At 39.9% G+C, this 18,579-nt stretch overlaps 1 protein-coding gene across 5 annotated transcripts in view; it reads right to left on the bottom strand.

Moving 5' to 3' along the window:
- Window positions 1-8,705, bottom strand: part of LOC133637720 (C-myc promoter-binding protein-like) — a 106,802-nt gene extending 98,097 nt beyond the window's left edge. For 2 of the 5 annotated variants that reach the window (XR_009823357.1, XM_062030510.1), the window contains exon 1: window positions 8,460-8,698. The gene's annotated coding sequence lies outside the window, so the exon portion shown is untranslated. Of the gene's footprint in view, window positions 1-8,459 lie in introns of all 5 variants that reach the window. The other 3 variants (XM_062030512.1, XM_062030511.1, XM_062030513.1) reach the window with 3 other exon arrangements.
- Between the last annotated feature and the right edge of the window lie 9,874 nt (window positions 8,706-18,579).

Raw genomic sequence — 18,579 nt, 5'->3', positions numbered from 1 at the left:
CTCTTACTGTTGCATCTGTCTGAATTGTTGCACTTTACCAAACATCCATTCATCCATTTTCTACCGCTTATCCCTTTCGGGGTGGCGGGGGGTGCTGGAGCCTATCTCAGCTGCATTCGGGCGGAAGGCGGGGTACACTTTACCAAACAGCAACTTTGTAAACCAGGGGTGTCAAACATGCGTTGCTGGGCCCATTTTACAATGCAAGTAGTTTTCTTTCACAGTTCTTATATTTTCCTTCAAATATTACAGTAAGAACATTGTGTGGCTCAATCCCTCAGCCCTCATCTGTGGGCAGTGTGCTAAAAGATGTGTTCTCTTAAAGAGACAGCAACTGTCCTAACTGAAAGCAACATACATATTAGATCAGTGGTTCTTAACCTGGGTTCGATCGAACCCTAGGGGTTCGGTGGAGCCTCCGCCGCAGAGGTCAAGACACACCCGACTCATCTTGTAAAAAAAGATGGGAGGCAAACTCCGTAGCTCACTAGTTTGTACAGTATGTCCTAGTTTTGTGACACCCTCTTTAGTTAGCGCAGGCAGGATGGAGGAGCGCTTTCATTGTGAAAACAGGAACTGTGCGGTCTGTCTTTCCACTTTTGACGGCAGGTGTTTGGAGAAATAAAATGTGTTTCTTGCGTTCCTGCCAGTCGTTATTTTCTTGATTAGAGCTGCAACAAATAGACGACATTGCCACAAATGTCGACAATAAAATTAGTGGTAGACAATTATATTTGTCGACAGTAGTCATGACATCATCACTCGTTTTCATGTCATCATGTTTTTCCGGCCGGAAGTAAGTCACTCGCTAAAACATCGCCAGTGATAACATGTAAAGTGTGAGGATATTTCCTCTAACTCTTGTTAAAAACAGGGATACTTTGCTCATCTTGCAAAGCGCACCTTGTTTTTATGGCAGTAAATCTGTGATATGCGAGTATTTAATGCGTAGACATGATTTTGGACATTTGAAGGGAGGATGCGGACACAACCTTTGTAAGTGTACTATTAGCTTCTACCTTGCAAACTATCTAACAAGAGTGAGACGAAATTGTGTGAAAAATAACTATCATTTTATCCAAAGTCAGCCAGCTAAACTTTGTCTACATCAATTCAAGTACGTTTTAAAACAGCGTCAATTTGCAATGTTGTAAAAAAAAAAGGCAATTTCAAAAATGCGAACCGATCGTGCGCACACACACACAAACATAGAGACAGACAGGCACCAATGTCGAGGAGGTATCATAAGATTAAACATACAATCTATTAATTCACTTCACTATTAAATAGCCAACATTTTAAGAATTAATAAAATATAGAATTCTACACATTCAGTCCATCAGAGAGCTAAAATTGACAAGAGTTAATCAATAAATAGTCAATATACCAGTGTGCAGCTTTTTAAACATCACAAAACGCTTTTCTTTTTGAGGAAGTTAGATTGTGTTTTGTTGCTTGTTTTCATTGTTGCTATTTTAACTGTTTTTAATACATGAACAAGGTTAATTTTCTTTTAGCACTTTGCCTTTCTTTTCTTTTAAATGGACATTTTATTAGTCATTTGAATTTTTGTAACAGCTCAATCCGAAGGTCCTGAGTAGTCTAGGGTTCAATCCCGGGCTCGGGATCTTTCTGTGTGGAGTTTGCATGTTCTCCCGTGACTGCGTGGGTTCCCTCCGGGTACTCCGGCTTCCTCCCACTTCCAAAGACATGCACCTGGGGATAGGTTGATTGGCAACACTAAATTGACCCTAGTGTGTGGATGTGAGTGTGAATGTCGTCTGTCTATCTGTGTTGGCCCTGCGATGAGGTGGCGACTTGTCCAGAGTGTAAGCCGCCTTCCGCCCGATTGTAGCTGAAATAGGCTCCAGCGCACCCCGCGACCCCAAAGGGAATAAGCGGTAGAAATGGATGGATGGATGGATGAATGAGCAGCACAGTTACAGTATAAAGAAATATTTATGAATGAATTAGTCATCTTTGTTATTAGTAAGCACATGCCTGAAATAACATTAAATGTGTGTACGCTTTATTATTCAATTAGTTGACTAATAGACTATCAAAATAATCGTTAGTTACAGCACTATTTTTCATACTGAGCTCGTAGCAGCCAGTGGTCATCTCACGAGATCCTTGCTTGCCGTTCAAGCCAATCAAGTGACGTAAGTGACATCATAGTAAAAACTGATGATAGGTCATTTTTAGGTCTGTTTTTAATGCCTGGCAATCAACTGACACACCTTCGATGATCGACCAGTAGCTCGCAATCGACCTAATGGGCACCATGAATTGATTAACGTGGACCCCGACTTAAACAAGTTGAAAAACTTATTCGGGTGTTACCATTTAGTGGTCAATTGTACGGAATATGTACTGTACTGTGCAATCTACTAATAAAAGTCTCAATCAATCAAACCCCGTGCTACAGCATACGTCAGCGGCCAAATTAGGACTCTTTGTAACCCCTTTTGAAATGGTTCTCTTATCACTTGCATACAAATGAATATACAGTGATTAGGGTTGTAACGATCGATCGATAAATCGATAAATCAATTTATATTCCTAAGATTGAAGGAAATCGATCTGTGCTAATTAATTGATTTAATCGAAAAAAACATTGGCTTTAAGAACATCAGACTTTATATAAAGTGGTTTTTAGCACTTAAAAAAAAAAAGTGTTTGATTTTTTTTTTACAAAACAGTTAACAGAAATACAATATAATACAAATCAAATGTGGGTTTTCCCCCCACCCAAAAAAAATAAAATTTAAAAAATCTGTCAAATACAGGACTGTCTCAGAAATGTCATACATTCTGGATTCATTACACATCAACTGAAATATTGCAAGCCTTTTATTATTTTAATATTGCTGATTATGACATACAGTTTAAGAAAACTCAAAAATCCTATCTCAAAAAATTAGAATATTTCCTCAGACCAACTAAAAAAAAAAAGATTTATAACAGCAAAACAAAATCAAACATTTGAAAATGTCAATTAATGCACTCAGTACTTGGTTGGGAATCCTTTTGCACGGATTACTGCATCAATGCGGCGTGGCATGGAGGCAATCAGCCTGTGGCATTGCTGAGGTGTTATGGATGCCCAGGATGCTTCAATAGCGGCCTTTAGCTCATTTGCATTATTGGGTCTGGTGTCTTCCAGCTTCTTCTTCACAAACCCCACAAATTCTCTATGGGGTTCAGGTCAGGGGAGTTGGCAGGCCAATCGAAGACAGTAATGCCATGGTCAGTACACCAGTTAATGGTGGTTTTGGCACTGTGGGCAGGTGCCAGATCATGCTGGAAAATGAAATCATCATCTCCATAGAGCTTTTCAACAGATGGAAGCATGTAGTGCTCTAAAATCTCTTGGTACACCGCTGCATTGACTCTGGACTTGATGAAACACAGTGGACCAACACCAGCAGCTGACATGGCTCCCCAAACCATTGCTGACTGTGGGAACTTCACATTGGATTTCAAGCAACTTGGATTTTTCTCCTCTCCAGCCTTCCTCCAGACTCTAGCGCCTTGACTTCCAAATTAAATACAAAACTTGCTTTCGTCTGAAAACAGGACTCTGGACCACTCTGCAATTGTCCAGTGCTTCTTTTCCATAGTCCAAGTCAGACGCTTCTAGAGATTTTATAATTATAATTTATATTGTTATTTTTCCGGGAGGTTGAACTGGATATTGTGATATAGATATTTGGCCATATCGCCAAAGTATTAAAGGCCTTCTGAAATGAATTTTTTTTTATTTAAACGGGAATAGCAGATCCATTCTATGTGTCATACTTGATCATTTCGCGATATTGCCATATTTTTGCTGAAAGGATTTAGTAGAGAAAATCGACGATAAAGTTCGCAACTTTTGCTCGCTGATAAAAAAAAAAGCCTTGCCTGTATCGGAAGTAGCGTGACGTCACAAGCGGTAGTGCTGCTCACAATTCCCCGTTGTTTACAATGGAGCGAGAGAGATTCGGACGGAGAAAGTGACGATTACCCCATTAATTTGAGCGAGGATGAAAGATTCGTAGATGAGGAACGTTACAGTGAAGGACTTGAGAGGCAGTGATGGACGTATCTTTTTTCGCTCTGACCGTAACTTAGGTACAAGCTGGCTCATTGGATTCCACACTCTCTCCTTTTTCTATTGTGTATCACAGATTTGTATTTTAAACCATCTCAGATACTATATCCTCTTGAAAATGAGAGTCGAGAACGCGAAATGGACATTCACAGTGACTGCACATGTAAATACACGATTAATAATTCAGCTTTGCGAAGCTAAAAAAAATAGAAGCTAACCTAGCTGCGTAGCCAACGCGATAGCATAGCAGTCTCAAATGCAGATAGAAACTAAATTAAAAAAAAACCTGACTGGATGGATAGACAAAAGATCAATAATACTATTAAACCATGAACATGTAAATACACAATTAATAATATTCCGCTTGGCGAAGCTAAAAAAACAGAAGCTAACCTAGCTGCGTAGCCAACGTGATAGCGTCAGTCTCAAATGCAGATAGAAACTAAATAAAAAAAAACCCTGACTGGATGGATAGACAGAAGATCAATAATACTATTAAACCATGAACATGTAAATACACGATTAATAATATTCCGCTTGGCGAAGCTAAAAAAACAGAAGCTAACCTAGCTGCGTAGCCAACGCGATAGCATAGCAGTCTCAAATGCAGATAGAAACTAAATAAAAAAAAACCCTGACTGGATGGATAGACAGAAGATCAATAATACTATTAAACCATGAACATGTAAATACACGATTAATAATATTCCGCTTGGCGAAGCTAAAAAAAACAGAAGCTAACCTAGCTGCGTAGCCAACGCGATAGCATAGCAGTCTCAAATGCAGATAGAAACTAAATAAAAAAAAACCCTGACTGGATGGATAGACAGAAGATCAATAATACTATTAAACCATGAACATGTAAATACACGATTAATAATATTCCACTTGGCGAAGCTAAAAAAAACAGAAGCTAACCTAGCTGCGTAGCTAACTTAGATGCGGCGGCGGGCGTTGTACGCTTTTGACGACACCCCGGCCGCCATCAGAGTCGGCAAGAAACATATATTTCCCCAAAGTTACGTACGTCACATGCACATATCGACACGCACGTACGGGCAAGCGATCAAATGTTTGGAATCCAAAGCTAGACTCACCGTAGTGCGTCTGCTATCCTGCTCAAAACACAACACAACCTCCTGGTGTTGGTGTTGCTGTAGTCCGCCGCTCCACCGATCGCACCTACAACTTTCTTATTTGCAGTCTCCATTGTCCATTAAACAAATTGCTCAATCGCTTTATTAACAAGCGGTAACTGGTTGTAGTTCAAAAAGTAACGCACACACATACACGAGCTGCTGTTAGCCAAAAGTCACGCTCACACACATTCAAGTTCTCCGCCAACTCACTCGCGCATGCGCGTTCCCCAAACCCTTAAAGACACAGTACACTAATGCAAATATCACAGATATTACAGTATTGTACTTAGCCGCTAAGACACCGATCGATCCCACCTACAACGTTCTTCTTTGCAGTCTCCATTGTTCATTAAACAAATTGCAAAAGATTCACCAACATAGATGTCCAGAATACTGTGGAATTTTGTCGAAGAAAACAAGAGGCTTTTCTATCGGGTCCGATGGGGTCCAACCACTTCCGTTGCTTTTGTGACGTCACGCGCATAAATCATATCCAAAGGAGTTTTTCAACCGGAAGTGTGGCGGGAATTTTAAAATTGCACTTTATAAGTTAACCCGGCCGTATTGGCATGTGTTGCAATGTTAAGATTTCATCATTGATATATAAACTATCAGACTGCGTGGTTGGTAGTAGTGGGTTTCAGTAGGCCTTTAATGTTACCGGAGATTCCCAGCCCAAGTTGACGAGTGTCATGGTTGCTCACGAAGTTGACTTGTTGTAGAACAATCAATGGCTCTAGCATTTTGGCAGGGAATTGCATGGTGGCGACTTGTCCAGGGTGTACACCGCCTACCGCCCGCATGCAGCTGAGATAGGCTCCAGCACCCCCCCGCGAACCCAAAAGGGACAAGCGTTAGAAAATGGATGGATGGAAGTGCAACCCCATTAAAGAACAATAAAAACATCAAGGCGGTGTAGGCGGGGACGTAAATAAAAGCATAATCTCATCATAATACATGTGGGATAAATTTGCTTTGATGAATTATTTGGGATTTTTGCATATCATTTCCACATAGCGTGTGTATGTGTTAATCCAACTTTTAAACAAGATTGATACGATTGGGTTAGCGACTTTACATGTTTTAAAAGCTGGTTACAACCGATTCAAAGCAATAATTCATAATGTAAAAGTTACTGACTTATTCTTATTGCCTGAGAGCAAGAGACTGATGTAACATCCTAAAATATCCCGAGGCAACAGGGCTTACACGAGAGGGCTGTTTTAAAGGTATTAATAGCCTGATGTCCCAGTAGAGGGTTAAATATGTAAGGTATGACCGGATTGGGTTGTAATTCAACGTGCCTGTTCCGTTACACCATTACAGGTGATTCAAACACCAATCTGCGTCGATTGCAACAACCTGTGGCACATACAGCATACATACATACATACATATTGCAACAACCTGTGGCACATACTGCATGCATACAAACATACATATAGCAACAACCTGTGGCACATACTGCATACATACATACATACATACATACATACATACAGCAACAACCTGTGGCACATACTGCATACATACATACATACTGCAACAACTGTGGCACATACTGCATACATACATACATACATATAGCAACAACCTGTGGCACATACTGCATACATACATACATACATATAGCAACAACCTGTGGCACATACTGCATACATACATACATACATATAGCAACAACCTGTGGCACATACTGCATACATACATACATACATACATACATATTGCAACAACCTGTGGCACATACTGCATACATACATACATGCATACATACATATAGCAACAACCTGTGGCACATACTGCATACATACATACATACATGCATATTGCAACAACCTGTGGCACATACTGCATACATAAATACATACTGCATACATACATACATACTGCATACATACATACATACATACTGCATGCATACATACATACACGCATACATACATACATACATACATACATACATATAGCAACAACCTGTGGCACATACTGCATACATACATACATACATACAGCAACAACCTGTGGCACATACTGCATACCATACTTGCCAACCCTCCCGTTTTTAGCGGGAGACTCCCGGTATTCAGCGCCTCTCCCGATAACCTCCCGGCAGAAATTTTCTCCCGACAAACTCCCGGTAGTCAGCCGGAGCTGGAGGCCACGCCCCCTCCAGCTCAATGCGGACCTGAGTGGGGACAGCCTGTTCTCACGTCCGCTTTCCCACAATATAAACAGCTTGCCTGCCCAATGACGTCATAACTGTAGAATGATGGAGGGCGAGTTCTTGGTTTCTTATGTGGGTTTATTGTTAGGCAGTTTCATTAACGTCCTACCAGCGCGGTAACAACACACAACAACAGCAGTCACGTTTAGTCTACCGTAAAGCAGTTTGTCTTCCGTAAACAGCAATGTTGTGACACTCTTAAACAGGACAATACTGCCATCTACTGGATAGCCTCCAGAACACTGAAATTCAAGTATTTCTTTTATTTATATGTATAATAAAATATATATATATATATAGCTAGAATTCACTGAAAGTCAAGTATTTCATACATATATATATACATATATATATATATATATATATATATATATATATATATATATATATATATATATATATATATATATATATATATATATATATATACACATATACATACATACATACATACATACATACATATATATATATATATATATACATATATATATATATATATATATATATATATATATATATATATATATATATATATATATATATATATATATATATATATGAAATACTTGAGTTGGTGAATTCTAGCTTAAATATATTCCCCTCTTAACCACGCCCCCACATACATACATACTGCATACATACATACATACATACATATTGCAACAACCTGTGGCACATACTGCATACATACATACATACTGCATACATACATACATACATACATACATACATACATACTGCATACATACACACATATTGCAACAACCTGTGGCACATACTGCAGGGCAGCTGGAGGATTAAAGCACGCATGACAACAAAGCATGGCAGACGTTAGCAAAATAACATTAAAAAAAAATGGAAAGAGCAACGACTGACACGATGAGGCAAATGTGCCGATTGAGTCAGACAGGACGCGGCCATTCGTTCCAGACATGTTATGAAGACAACCAACAGCGGTTCTACTCACTTAACGGTTCATCGTCCCCCTACTTACCCCCACTTGAAAACGGTGTTTTTAGTCCTTCTGTTGCGGCGTCATCTGGTGTCATATACACCGGTGCTGTTATATTTATGTGGCAGACATGTTTGTGTGTTTCATCACAATTACCCGTACAAGTAACCGTTTGTGGTCCGGTCCCAAAGCGTCTTTCCTGTCAGTTACCGTCGCAAGCCGGGTGTCCGCGTTAGGTCGCCATTTTGGTTGTGATGGGAATCCGCTGCCCCGCGCGTCTACGTGCACGTCAGGCGTACACGTGCGCGCGCCCGCGCGCACACCTGACTTTATCACACCGTTTTAATTGCTCAATTCCCCCCAAAAATTGATTAACTCGCTGGAATATAAAGACAATATAACATACATCCATAAACGTGGATGCATATGCAAAAGTGCAATATATTTACCTGTACAGTAACCTATTTATTTATATCTGCACCTTATTGCTCTTTTATCCTGCACTACAATGCAACGAAATTTCGTTCAAATTTGAATGACAATAAAAGGAAGTCTTAGTCTAAGTCTAACTATATATATACTACTATACTATACATATACACTGTAAAAAAAAATCCTATTTTTATGGTTAATTTACTCTAAATTTCTACTGTAATTTTTCTATTTTTTTTAAATAGTTTATAAAACTGTAGAATTGAAGACATTATCTGTAAATAAACAATCCACCTGTTATTTTAAGTAATATGCCAGTAATGACAAACTATGTATATTTCTATTTTTTTTACAGAAAAATACCAAATTAATTATACATAGCATTTTCTGTTTTCTTAAATTACTTTCAAATTCATGTAAAATTACAGTAATTATCTTTCATTAAATATGTAGCTTGTTATATAAAAGTCTATGTCCATACTAACAATCTAACACAGGGGTGTCAAACTCAAATACAGAGTGGGCCAAAATTTAAAACTGAACAAAGCTACAGGCCAAGGTTGAACAAATTAACCTTTAACGTACTCTACGAGCTATCGTCACGTCTGCTTTTCATCCATTCTAACATCGTTCAGACCCAGTCACAAGATATGTGCGGCTTCAGCACGCACACACGAGCGAATGCAACGCATACTTCATCAACAGCGATACAGGTTACACTGAGGGTGCCAGTATAAAAAACTTTAACACTGTTAGAAATATACGCCACACTGTGAATCCACACCAAACAAGAATGACAAACACATTTCGGGAGAACATCCGCACCGCAACACAACATAAACACAACAGAACAAATACCCAGAATCCTTTGCAGCACTAACTCTTCTGGGACGCTACAAAATACACCCCCGCTACCCCCCCCCCCCCCCCCCCCCCCACATACACACACCTTGTAGCGTCCCAGAAGAGTTAGTGCTGCAAAGGGTGCTGGTTTGGTGTGGATTCACAGTGTGGCGTATATTTCTAACAGTGTTAAAGTTTTTTATTCGGCTACCCTCAGTGTAACCTGTATCGCTGTTGATGAAGTATGCGTTGCATTCTGACGTGTGTGCGTGCCGCACATGTTATGTGACTGGGCCAGTGCTGGCTGGCTGGCTGGCTGGCTGGCTGGCTGGCTGGCTGGCTGGCTGGCTGGCTGGCTGGCTGGCTGGCTGGCTGGCTGGCTGGCTGGCTGGCTGGCGTTTGGAAGACTCCCAGGAGGATCGGCGGGCCAGCTTTAGTGTTAATTTGATATTGCCTCAAGGGCCAAGTGAAATTACACGGCGGGCCAGAGTTTGACACCCATGCTGTAGAATAAAGGTATTTTTCTGCAGTACTGTTGGCATTGTCACTTTATTAAAGGTGGTTGATCTTAACAATTCAGAAAAAATCTGTAAAATAATGGTATTTTTCTGTGGAACTGCCAGCATTGTCACTTCATTTAAGGGGTTTGATCGTAATAATTTGGAAAAACTCTGTAACTCTGTAGAATAAAGGTATTTTTCTGCAGAACTGTTTGCATCGTCACTTTATTAAAGGTGGTTGATCTTAATAATTTAGTAAAAATCTGTAAAATTACGATATTTTTCCACAAAACGTTTAATGAAAATTTTTTATAAATATAATGTTTTTGATCATTATTTGGTTTACAATGTTTTACTTTAATTTTATGGTTTTCGTTTGGCAGCCGTAGCTGCCAGTAGATGACCGTTTTTTTACAGAATTTTTTTTTACAGTGTACTATACTATACGTGTACAGCTCCACTAATGGACATTGGAGTGTTACTTTAGGTGTACAGCTCCACTAATGGACATTGGAGTGTTACTTTCAAAGGCAAAATTAAAGTATTGCTATAAACATAATTTTATATGGTACTTTATTGTATTATATGTATAGTACATGTTACAAAAAGAAAAAAGCATAAAACACCACCAGAATTAGAGATATTACAAGTCAAAGTGATGAAGCTTAGTGTTACGCTCAGGACTTGGTGTAACTAAACCTTACCCTATAAGATGAAGGCAATTGCATTTTATTGATATTTGAAATGTATTCAATGTTTATAGATGAATATTTAAATATACTAAATGTAAAAAAGAGAATAAATATTCAAAATAAGATCATTAATCGAAATCTAGTTTGGTTACGCCATCATGAGCACAACACAAGGTTGTAAAAGTTTCAACTACAATTCTAAATAAGATGTCAAAAGCAAACTGAAATCAAATACACACAGCCTAAAGATTGATCAATACCTATTTACATGTAGTAATACATAAATATGATGATTTATCAAAATATAAAATAAATATACCTGAACAGAACGCTCATGATGGTTACACCAAAAAGTAACGCTATGAATCGCGTTTTTCCATGTTTTTGGGGCATTTTTATGCTATTTCCAAGCATCTCCTTTTTATTATCGTTGATTTTAAATGGTCAAACTAATGCATATTATACATGCATGCCCTAGTAAACAAAAAAAAGTCATATTTATTTTGATTGTTACATTTTGAAGTACATTTGTGCAAGTGGGTGCGAATGTACCCATTACCAGAGCTGTACACAAACATATACTTTACTATACATACACATACGTGCTACTATACATTTTTGTAAAAGCAAAGCGTCCTACACATTGTTTTGATCGCATATTTATTTAGTACCTACAATCTAAAGTTAAAGTACCAATGATTGTCACACACACACACATTAAGTGTGGTGAGATTATTCTCTGCACTTGACCCATCCCCTCACGGTGAGGGGAGCAGTGAGCAGCAGCGGTAGCCGCACCAGGAATCATTTTTGGTGATTTAACCCTCAATTCCAACCGTTGATGCTGAGTGCCAAGCAGGGAGGTAATGGGTCCCATTTTCTTTGGTATGACTCGGCCGGGGTTAGAACTCATGGCCTACCGATCTCAGGACGGACACTCTAACTGCAAGGCCACTGGGCAGGCCTAAAAGTTGAAACTCCCTTGAACACTGTCCCCTCTTCCTATAATTAGCCTAGACCATGAAATATGATAATTTAAGTCATTTAGAGATTTTTTTTAATTTTTATTGTTTTTAAAAACAAAACAATTTAGTTAAAATCCACACTTGCTGTGTCACCATGTCACATAGGGCTACCCACTCTGCAAAAGTTGAAATATTTAAAATCTCAGCACAGTCCTGTTACCCAAATTATTTGTTATTAGTTTATTTATTTTTTGTTTAGTCAATGTCAACATGATTTTAATGTATTTGTAATATTGCCCTCTTTTCACCAATCTTCTGATGCTCTTTTAGTCCATTCCAGTCTTGTGCAAGTCTACAGTCTTGTACCTGCAGGTCCTCTGACTCTTTGGTCTTGCCCATAGTGTAGTAATGGTGTGAAAGGAACAGACGGTTTCTGTGATTGGTGTTGTTTTTCCAATCACACATGAGTTAAGAGTTGAGCTTAGGGGTACTTTCATGAAGAGACAGTATAATGTGTGTGCTTCATGGACACATATCAAATACATCTATGCAATGAGTTGTACAGTATATGTCTCACATATCTAAGTAAGACGTTGCTGTACTGCCCTCTTCTGGTTAGAGTGATCAAACACACAAATTCTGCTGATAATGGCTAAGAAAAAGGAACTAGGAAAAAAAAAAGTGTATTGGGATAACAACATCCACAAAATAAAATACATCCATAATATACTGCCCCCAATAACAAGCATATCGTTAAAGTAATGTGGAGTATTATTATCACCGTAAAAGCAGAATTTTCTGATTTCTTATAAATAGTGCAGAGTTGTTCAAACGTTTTACGGAGAGGGTCACATACTAAGCCTCATTTAGGTTTTCTCTTATATACTTAAGTCTTAATGTCAAATGTGTCCCTTGAGTGGATAGTATTTTGACTTTCTGCTTTTAACTGCAAATCAATTATTTTAACTTCATTAGAATATTGTTTTAGTTTTGTTAGAATATAGCAATATTTTATGGATCATGTTTCAAAAAACTCAAAAGTCTGAATGTTATTGTAACACATTTAACAGCATTGGAATATATTAAAATACATTGTTAAAGGTCTTTGAAACCATTTTATTGTGTTCACTAAATCTAATGTTATTCCTTTTGGTCTTTAAAGTCTGTTTAAAAGTTTGGGGACCTCTGGTCTAACTCATTGTAACTCCTAGTGGACCTTTCACCAACTCCTTGAAAATTGTAATTTTTGTTATGTCTTGCTGTCTGTTCTGCTGTGCTCCCTCTCAATTTCTCTATTTTCCACAGCTGGTGGCACCTACTACGCCGAGAACCTGCAGAACATGACCAAGCAGGAGGTGGTCCAGGAGTACCTGGAGAAGGAGGAGAACCGGCTGAGGTGAGCCGTAGAAGTGACGTAAATCATATTTACAGTATATGCCGCTTTTTCTCTAGTGGCTTCAAGCGGTTTACATTGAGAAAACCAATTATCTACAAGCTACACTTACACCAGTGTGGCGGCACTGGGACTAAGATGGTTGAATTGCATTTCCCAATAAATCAACAGCAGTGACGAGGATGGCGCAAGCTGGCTTCAAACAAAATTCATTGTGTTATTGATGTCAACCATTAAGATCTGTTGTCAAATTTTAGATAATACTTGACTTCTTGACCACTTTTTACACACTGGCTTATCAACATCCTTTGACTTGAATTTTTGTGAGGTCGACATCAATAGTTTTGCAAATGAGTATCGTATCCAGATACATCGTTTTAGTATTGATACTTTTGACAATCCTACCATTAACCATTGAGCTCTCTAGCCATACAGGAAGTATATCTCTACTTTACTGTAAAACTGTATATTTTCAATATTTGGATGATGTTTTGCAGGCCTATTAAAAATGCTGGATTTGGCCAATGAGCCTCCTGTTGAAAACACCTGGTATATATTATTGTAGAACTCTTGATCCAAGAAGCTGGTCACAGGCACTTTAACTTTGCTCGAGGAAGAAGCTCGTTTTCGGCAAGCAATTGGCAAAATCTATTCGGAAACAATGCTGGCGATGCAACGGAAAAGGAATTATTCAACATACCAGTTTAGCTCACATGATCATAGAATAAAAGCTATAACCATCAAGCAGCCAACTTAACACAAGAAGTAGCTGACACATAACGACTACTACTACTACTACTACAGGGAAAGGTAATAAACAATAACTAACTAAGAATTACGCGCCACTTAAACAACTATTTACACAAGTGTTTCAAGGCATGCTGGGAAGCCAAAAAAAACCCCCAGCAATGCTTGAGTATACGATACTATTTCTTACTAACTTCTTGCTGATAGCCTTGGTCATTCCAGTCTTGTGCCGGTCTGAAATCTTGACAGGTCTTTTTTCTTGCCTGTGGTGTTGGAGAGGTTTGAATGGAAGATACTGATTCTGTGGCTTTTATCCACATAACAAATTGAGATAACGAGTACTGAACAGTATAATTTGTGTTTTTTGGGAACACAAAGCGAAGTGGAAACAAAATGAAAGAGCACTTGACAGGAACTAAATACCAAGTCAAAGGAAAACAACACACACAAGTCCAACCTGTTAGGAGCGATCATGAAAACATTAAGTGAACAAATTAAAGATAGGGTAAGATTCACTAAGCTCTGCTTCTTCCTACTACTTTTCAGACATGTTAAATTATGTAACTGTAACAATGAAAGTATTCAATGTAGTTATCCGGCAAAGTACTGCTTGTTATATAAATATGAGATAATAATAATAAAGTCCTAAAATAATCGGTTAAGCATTAATTAATCAATCTGATAATCTCTCATACAATATTACATGTCTACATATAAACCTCAATCATTAATCCCACGTTAAAAAGATAATGATATTCTAGTTAGGTTGTTTGCTTATGTGTTGTGTTGCTCGACTACACAAGGACCGGGTGCACACCCCCACACAATTACTGGAACGTCTCCTCTCTGTTATTGATTTATTAGTGGGCTTAGCAAATGTTTACATGGCTAGGCCGGAGACATATAAATCCAGCAGACAAGCCCCGCCTCCCTTCCCAGTCTCTTCTCCGCACATTAGAGGTCATCAAACACACAGGCTAATAAACGAGTGCACAGGGAGACAAAGGCTATCAGAGGTGGTCTGGTCATCTGTCGATACAGAGATGAACTTTTTCCTGCTCTGTGCAGTTAAAATACATCAGCAATGCCTTCTGGATGTGAGCGACATTATACAAAGTTCATACAAGTGCAACATTTAGGTAAAGCTTGCAACTTAGAATGTCATTAAATATGCAGATGTATGATTTATTCGGTAGCAAAAGAAAAAAAAAATTAAAAGTCGGTCCCTCCAGGAATTTGCGGGCTTTTACACAACAGTGCTATTGTTTTATGTTCATACTTGTGCTTTGGACAATTAAAAGGCTTAAACCACTTTATTGCTTTGCTCTGCTTCCGGGGTCCAACTCAAAACAGAACAGAACACCAACTCAAAACAGAACAGAACAATTTTAGACGTATTTTATTTTTACAATAACATTGTTACGGCGCACGCGCGCTCCGTTTTTCCCTCTTCTATGGGAGAACTCAGAAACTCCGCTGTGAGCACCGCCGCGCAGACCACGCCCACACTCCGCCGCAGCCGGAGGTAATCTACAATCAACGCACCTGGCTATGATGAAGGACGACAGGATAAAGAGCCTCGCCGCTGACTTCTCTTCGTCGGAACGTAGCTTTGTGCTCAGTAAGCTTCGCGTCTCTGACTTCCCTCCTGATCTCACTTGTCCCTCGTGCTTTTCCCTGATCCCGTTTTTGTCTCTTGTTTTCCCCACAGTCACTCGAGTCTCAGCTTCCGCTGTGCGCCTCCTCTGCTGTCTTCTCCCCTGGACATTGTTTGCTCTCCCCGACCCTTGACTCCTGCTTTGGACTTCCGGACACCTCTCTCCCGCCTACGACCCCGCTCGGACCTTGGACGTCTTGGCCTCTTTGACCTCCTCCCCTTTGACTTGGACGCTACATCTCCAACACGCACTCCAACAAACCTTACGGTATTTACATAAGGTTAATTCCCACACATAGTTTTCCATTCACACACATAGTAGCATACACACCCCATGTACTCATCAAGCACTCAATAAATCTGTTGAGCTTGATCTGCTGTTGTCGTGCCGTCTCCTTCACCCCCTTCCTTACATAACAGTACGTTCCGACCAAGATGGAACCAGACGGCACCCCTAAGTCTCGGGCCGGCCCTCTGTCTCGGACTTCCCCCGCAACAGACCTGTCCACCATCCAGTCTGTCCTTCGACAACATCAGGTCCGTTTTTCCACCCTGGAGGGCAAATTGGACGTTGCATTCGCCAGCCTGTTGTCTAGATTAGACAACCTCGGCACCGGTCAGGTGACACCTCTCACACCAGTCCTGAGCACACCTATTTCACTCGCCACAGGAGGATCGACATCACTTCGGGAACCCAAGATAGCAAGCCCTAGAAATTTTGAGGGAGATTTCGAACATTGTCGCGGCTTTCTGGTCCAATGCGAGTTCATCTTTCAACATCAACCTTCACGGTATGCTAACGATGGTGCCAAAATTGCCTTTATGTTTTCCCTACTCTTGGGACCTGCGCTGAAGTGGGCCACGTCTGCACTCAGCAAGGCTTCGGGGCTTAACTCTAATTGTGCTGCTTTCCGCAAATAATTTTTGGCGGTCTTCGATCACCCTGCTGACGGTGGAGACGCCGCCTCCAAACTTCATTCCATCCGACAGGGCTCCCGATCTGTGGCCATCTATACCTTGGAGTTCCGAACCCTGGCAGCAGAGAGTGATGGCACGACAAGGCACTTCAGAGCGCTTACAGAAGGGGACTTAATGAGACTATTAAAGACAGTTTGCTGCGGGACAGATCTTCTTCCTGTCAGGACCTCATTGAGTTAGCCCTGTTATTCGACCAACGACTCCTGGAACGTGATGCTGAGAGGGAGAGCGACTATGGCAGCACGGCATCGGCAAGACCCTCTCGCTATATCAGCCGACCCCTCACGAGACAGTCTGACACAGTAAGACCGGTTCAAGTCACACCTCCAGAACCGATGCAAATTGGCAGGTCCCCACTCACCTTCGAAGAATGAGAACGGAGGTTCCAACATTGTCTCTGTCTCTACTGTGGCCGGGCGGATCATCAAATCCGCAACTGTTCTTTTTGGCCAAAAGATCAGGCTCACCAGTCAAAGGGATCCTGGTGAGCCATACAACTGTCCCCACTACTCCTTCTAGGAGGGATCCTAGTATTCTGTTTCCCGCAACTTTGACTTGGGAGGCTAAGACATTGTCTGTGGATGCCTACCTGGACTCTGGAGCCGACGAAAGCTTCATCGACCTAAGGTACGCCCAAAATAAATGTATTCCCTTAATACCTCTAGAGCAGGGGTGTCAAACTCATTTCGCATCGTGGGCCACATACGGCCTAGGGAGATGTCAAGTGGGCCGGACCATTAAAATTATACCATACTCTGCTATAAATAACCAAAATATCATGTCTTTCCTTTGTTTTGGTGTAAAGAAGCACAAGAACATTAGGAAAATATTGAAATTTAATGAAATATCCTTTTACAAAACATTTCATGAAACACCTCATATTTCCTTAGACAAATGTGCAATTTACTTTTATCATTCACAAATATGCATTGCAACTGATCCCACTGATTGTACAAAGGCACAAAACTTGAATTGGTACTGAAAAATATAGTAATGCACTTTAAGATTAAATGAGACTTTTAAAGAAAGGAATTTTTAAACCACTTACACATATGCATATAAAATCTAAATGTAATCCCTGCGTACACCTTACAAACTAAGGAGAGTGATTTTAAATGTGTAATGAAGAAAGTGTTCGCCTGTCCTGTAAATCTGTAAACTTCATACATGAAACATACATACACATACAATACATACTGAAAATGTATGGAGTTGTATGAACAGTAGAATTCCATCACACAACTTTTGTTTTGAAGCTGCTGACTAACATTAAAGTGCACATTTTTTAAATCACCACAGTAAGGATTCATCTTCACAGAGCTGTATTCTTTCAATGCAAACAGTATCTAAGGCAGCATTTTAAAGGTGTTAGTCTAGTCTGGACTTGTATTTGTTCCTGAAACTTGGCATCTTTTGGCCTGTACAAGTGCATCAACACCAGGTGTCATGTCCTGACTAGCTGTCACTTTCAGAATGTCATTTAAGTGCTTGTTTGTGAGCCTTGAACGCATTTTTGTTTTATTGATATTCATCACTGAGAAAATTTGTTCACAAAGGTAGGTTGTCCCAAACATGCACAACATTTTAGCAGCCAGGGCTGTTAATTTGGGGTACCCTGGTAGTAGATACTGATAAAATCTGTCCAGACCTACAGAGGCAAATTTGCCCTTCAAATCTGCATCACACTGCAAATCAATTATCTCTAGCTGAATTTCGACCGGCAGATCAGAAGCTTTAACTGTGAAAGGTGAGCGAAAAACTGAAAATTCTGTCTCAAGTTCACAAAATACCTGAAAACGTTTCTCAAACTCCCGCAGTAGTCCTGCAATTTTGTCTTTGTACCGTTTCATGTCCGCATCAGGTCTGGTCACACACACATCTCTCAGACAGGGGAAATGAGCAGGGTTGCCATTTGCCAGTTACATCTCCCACAAAGTCAGTAGTGGCGTCGAATA

Source organism: Entelurus aequoreus, linkage group LG02 (genome assembly GCF_033978785.1).
Source record: "Entelurus aequoreus isolate RoL-2023_Sb linkage group LG02, RoL_Eaeq_v1.1, whole genome shotgun sequence".
Taxonomy (NCBI): domain Eukaryota; kingdom Metazoa; phylum Chordata; class Actinopteri; order Syngnathiformes; family Syngnathidae; genus Entelurus; species Entelurus aequoreus.
The sequence above is the reverse complement of the archived record's forward strand: the minus strand, read 5'-3'. Positions and strand labels throughout refer to the sequence as shown.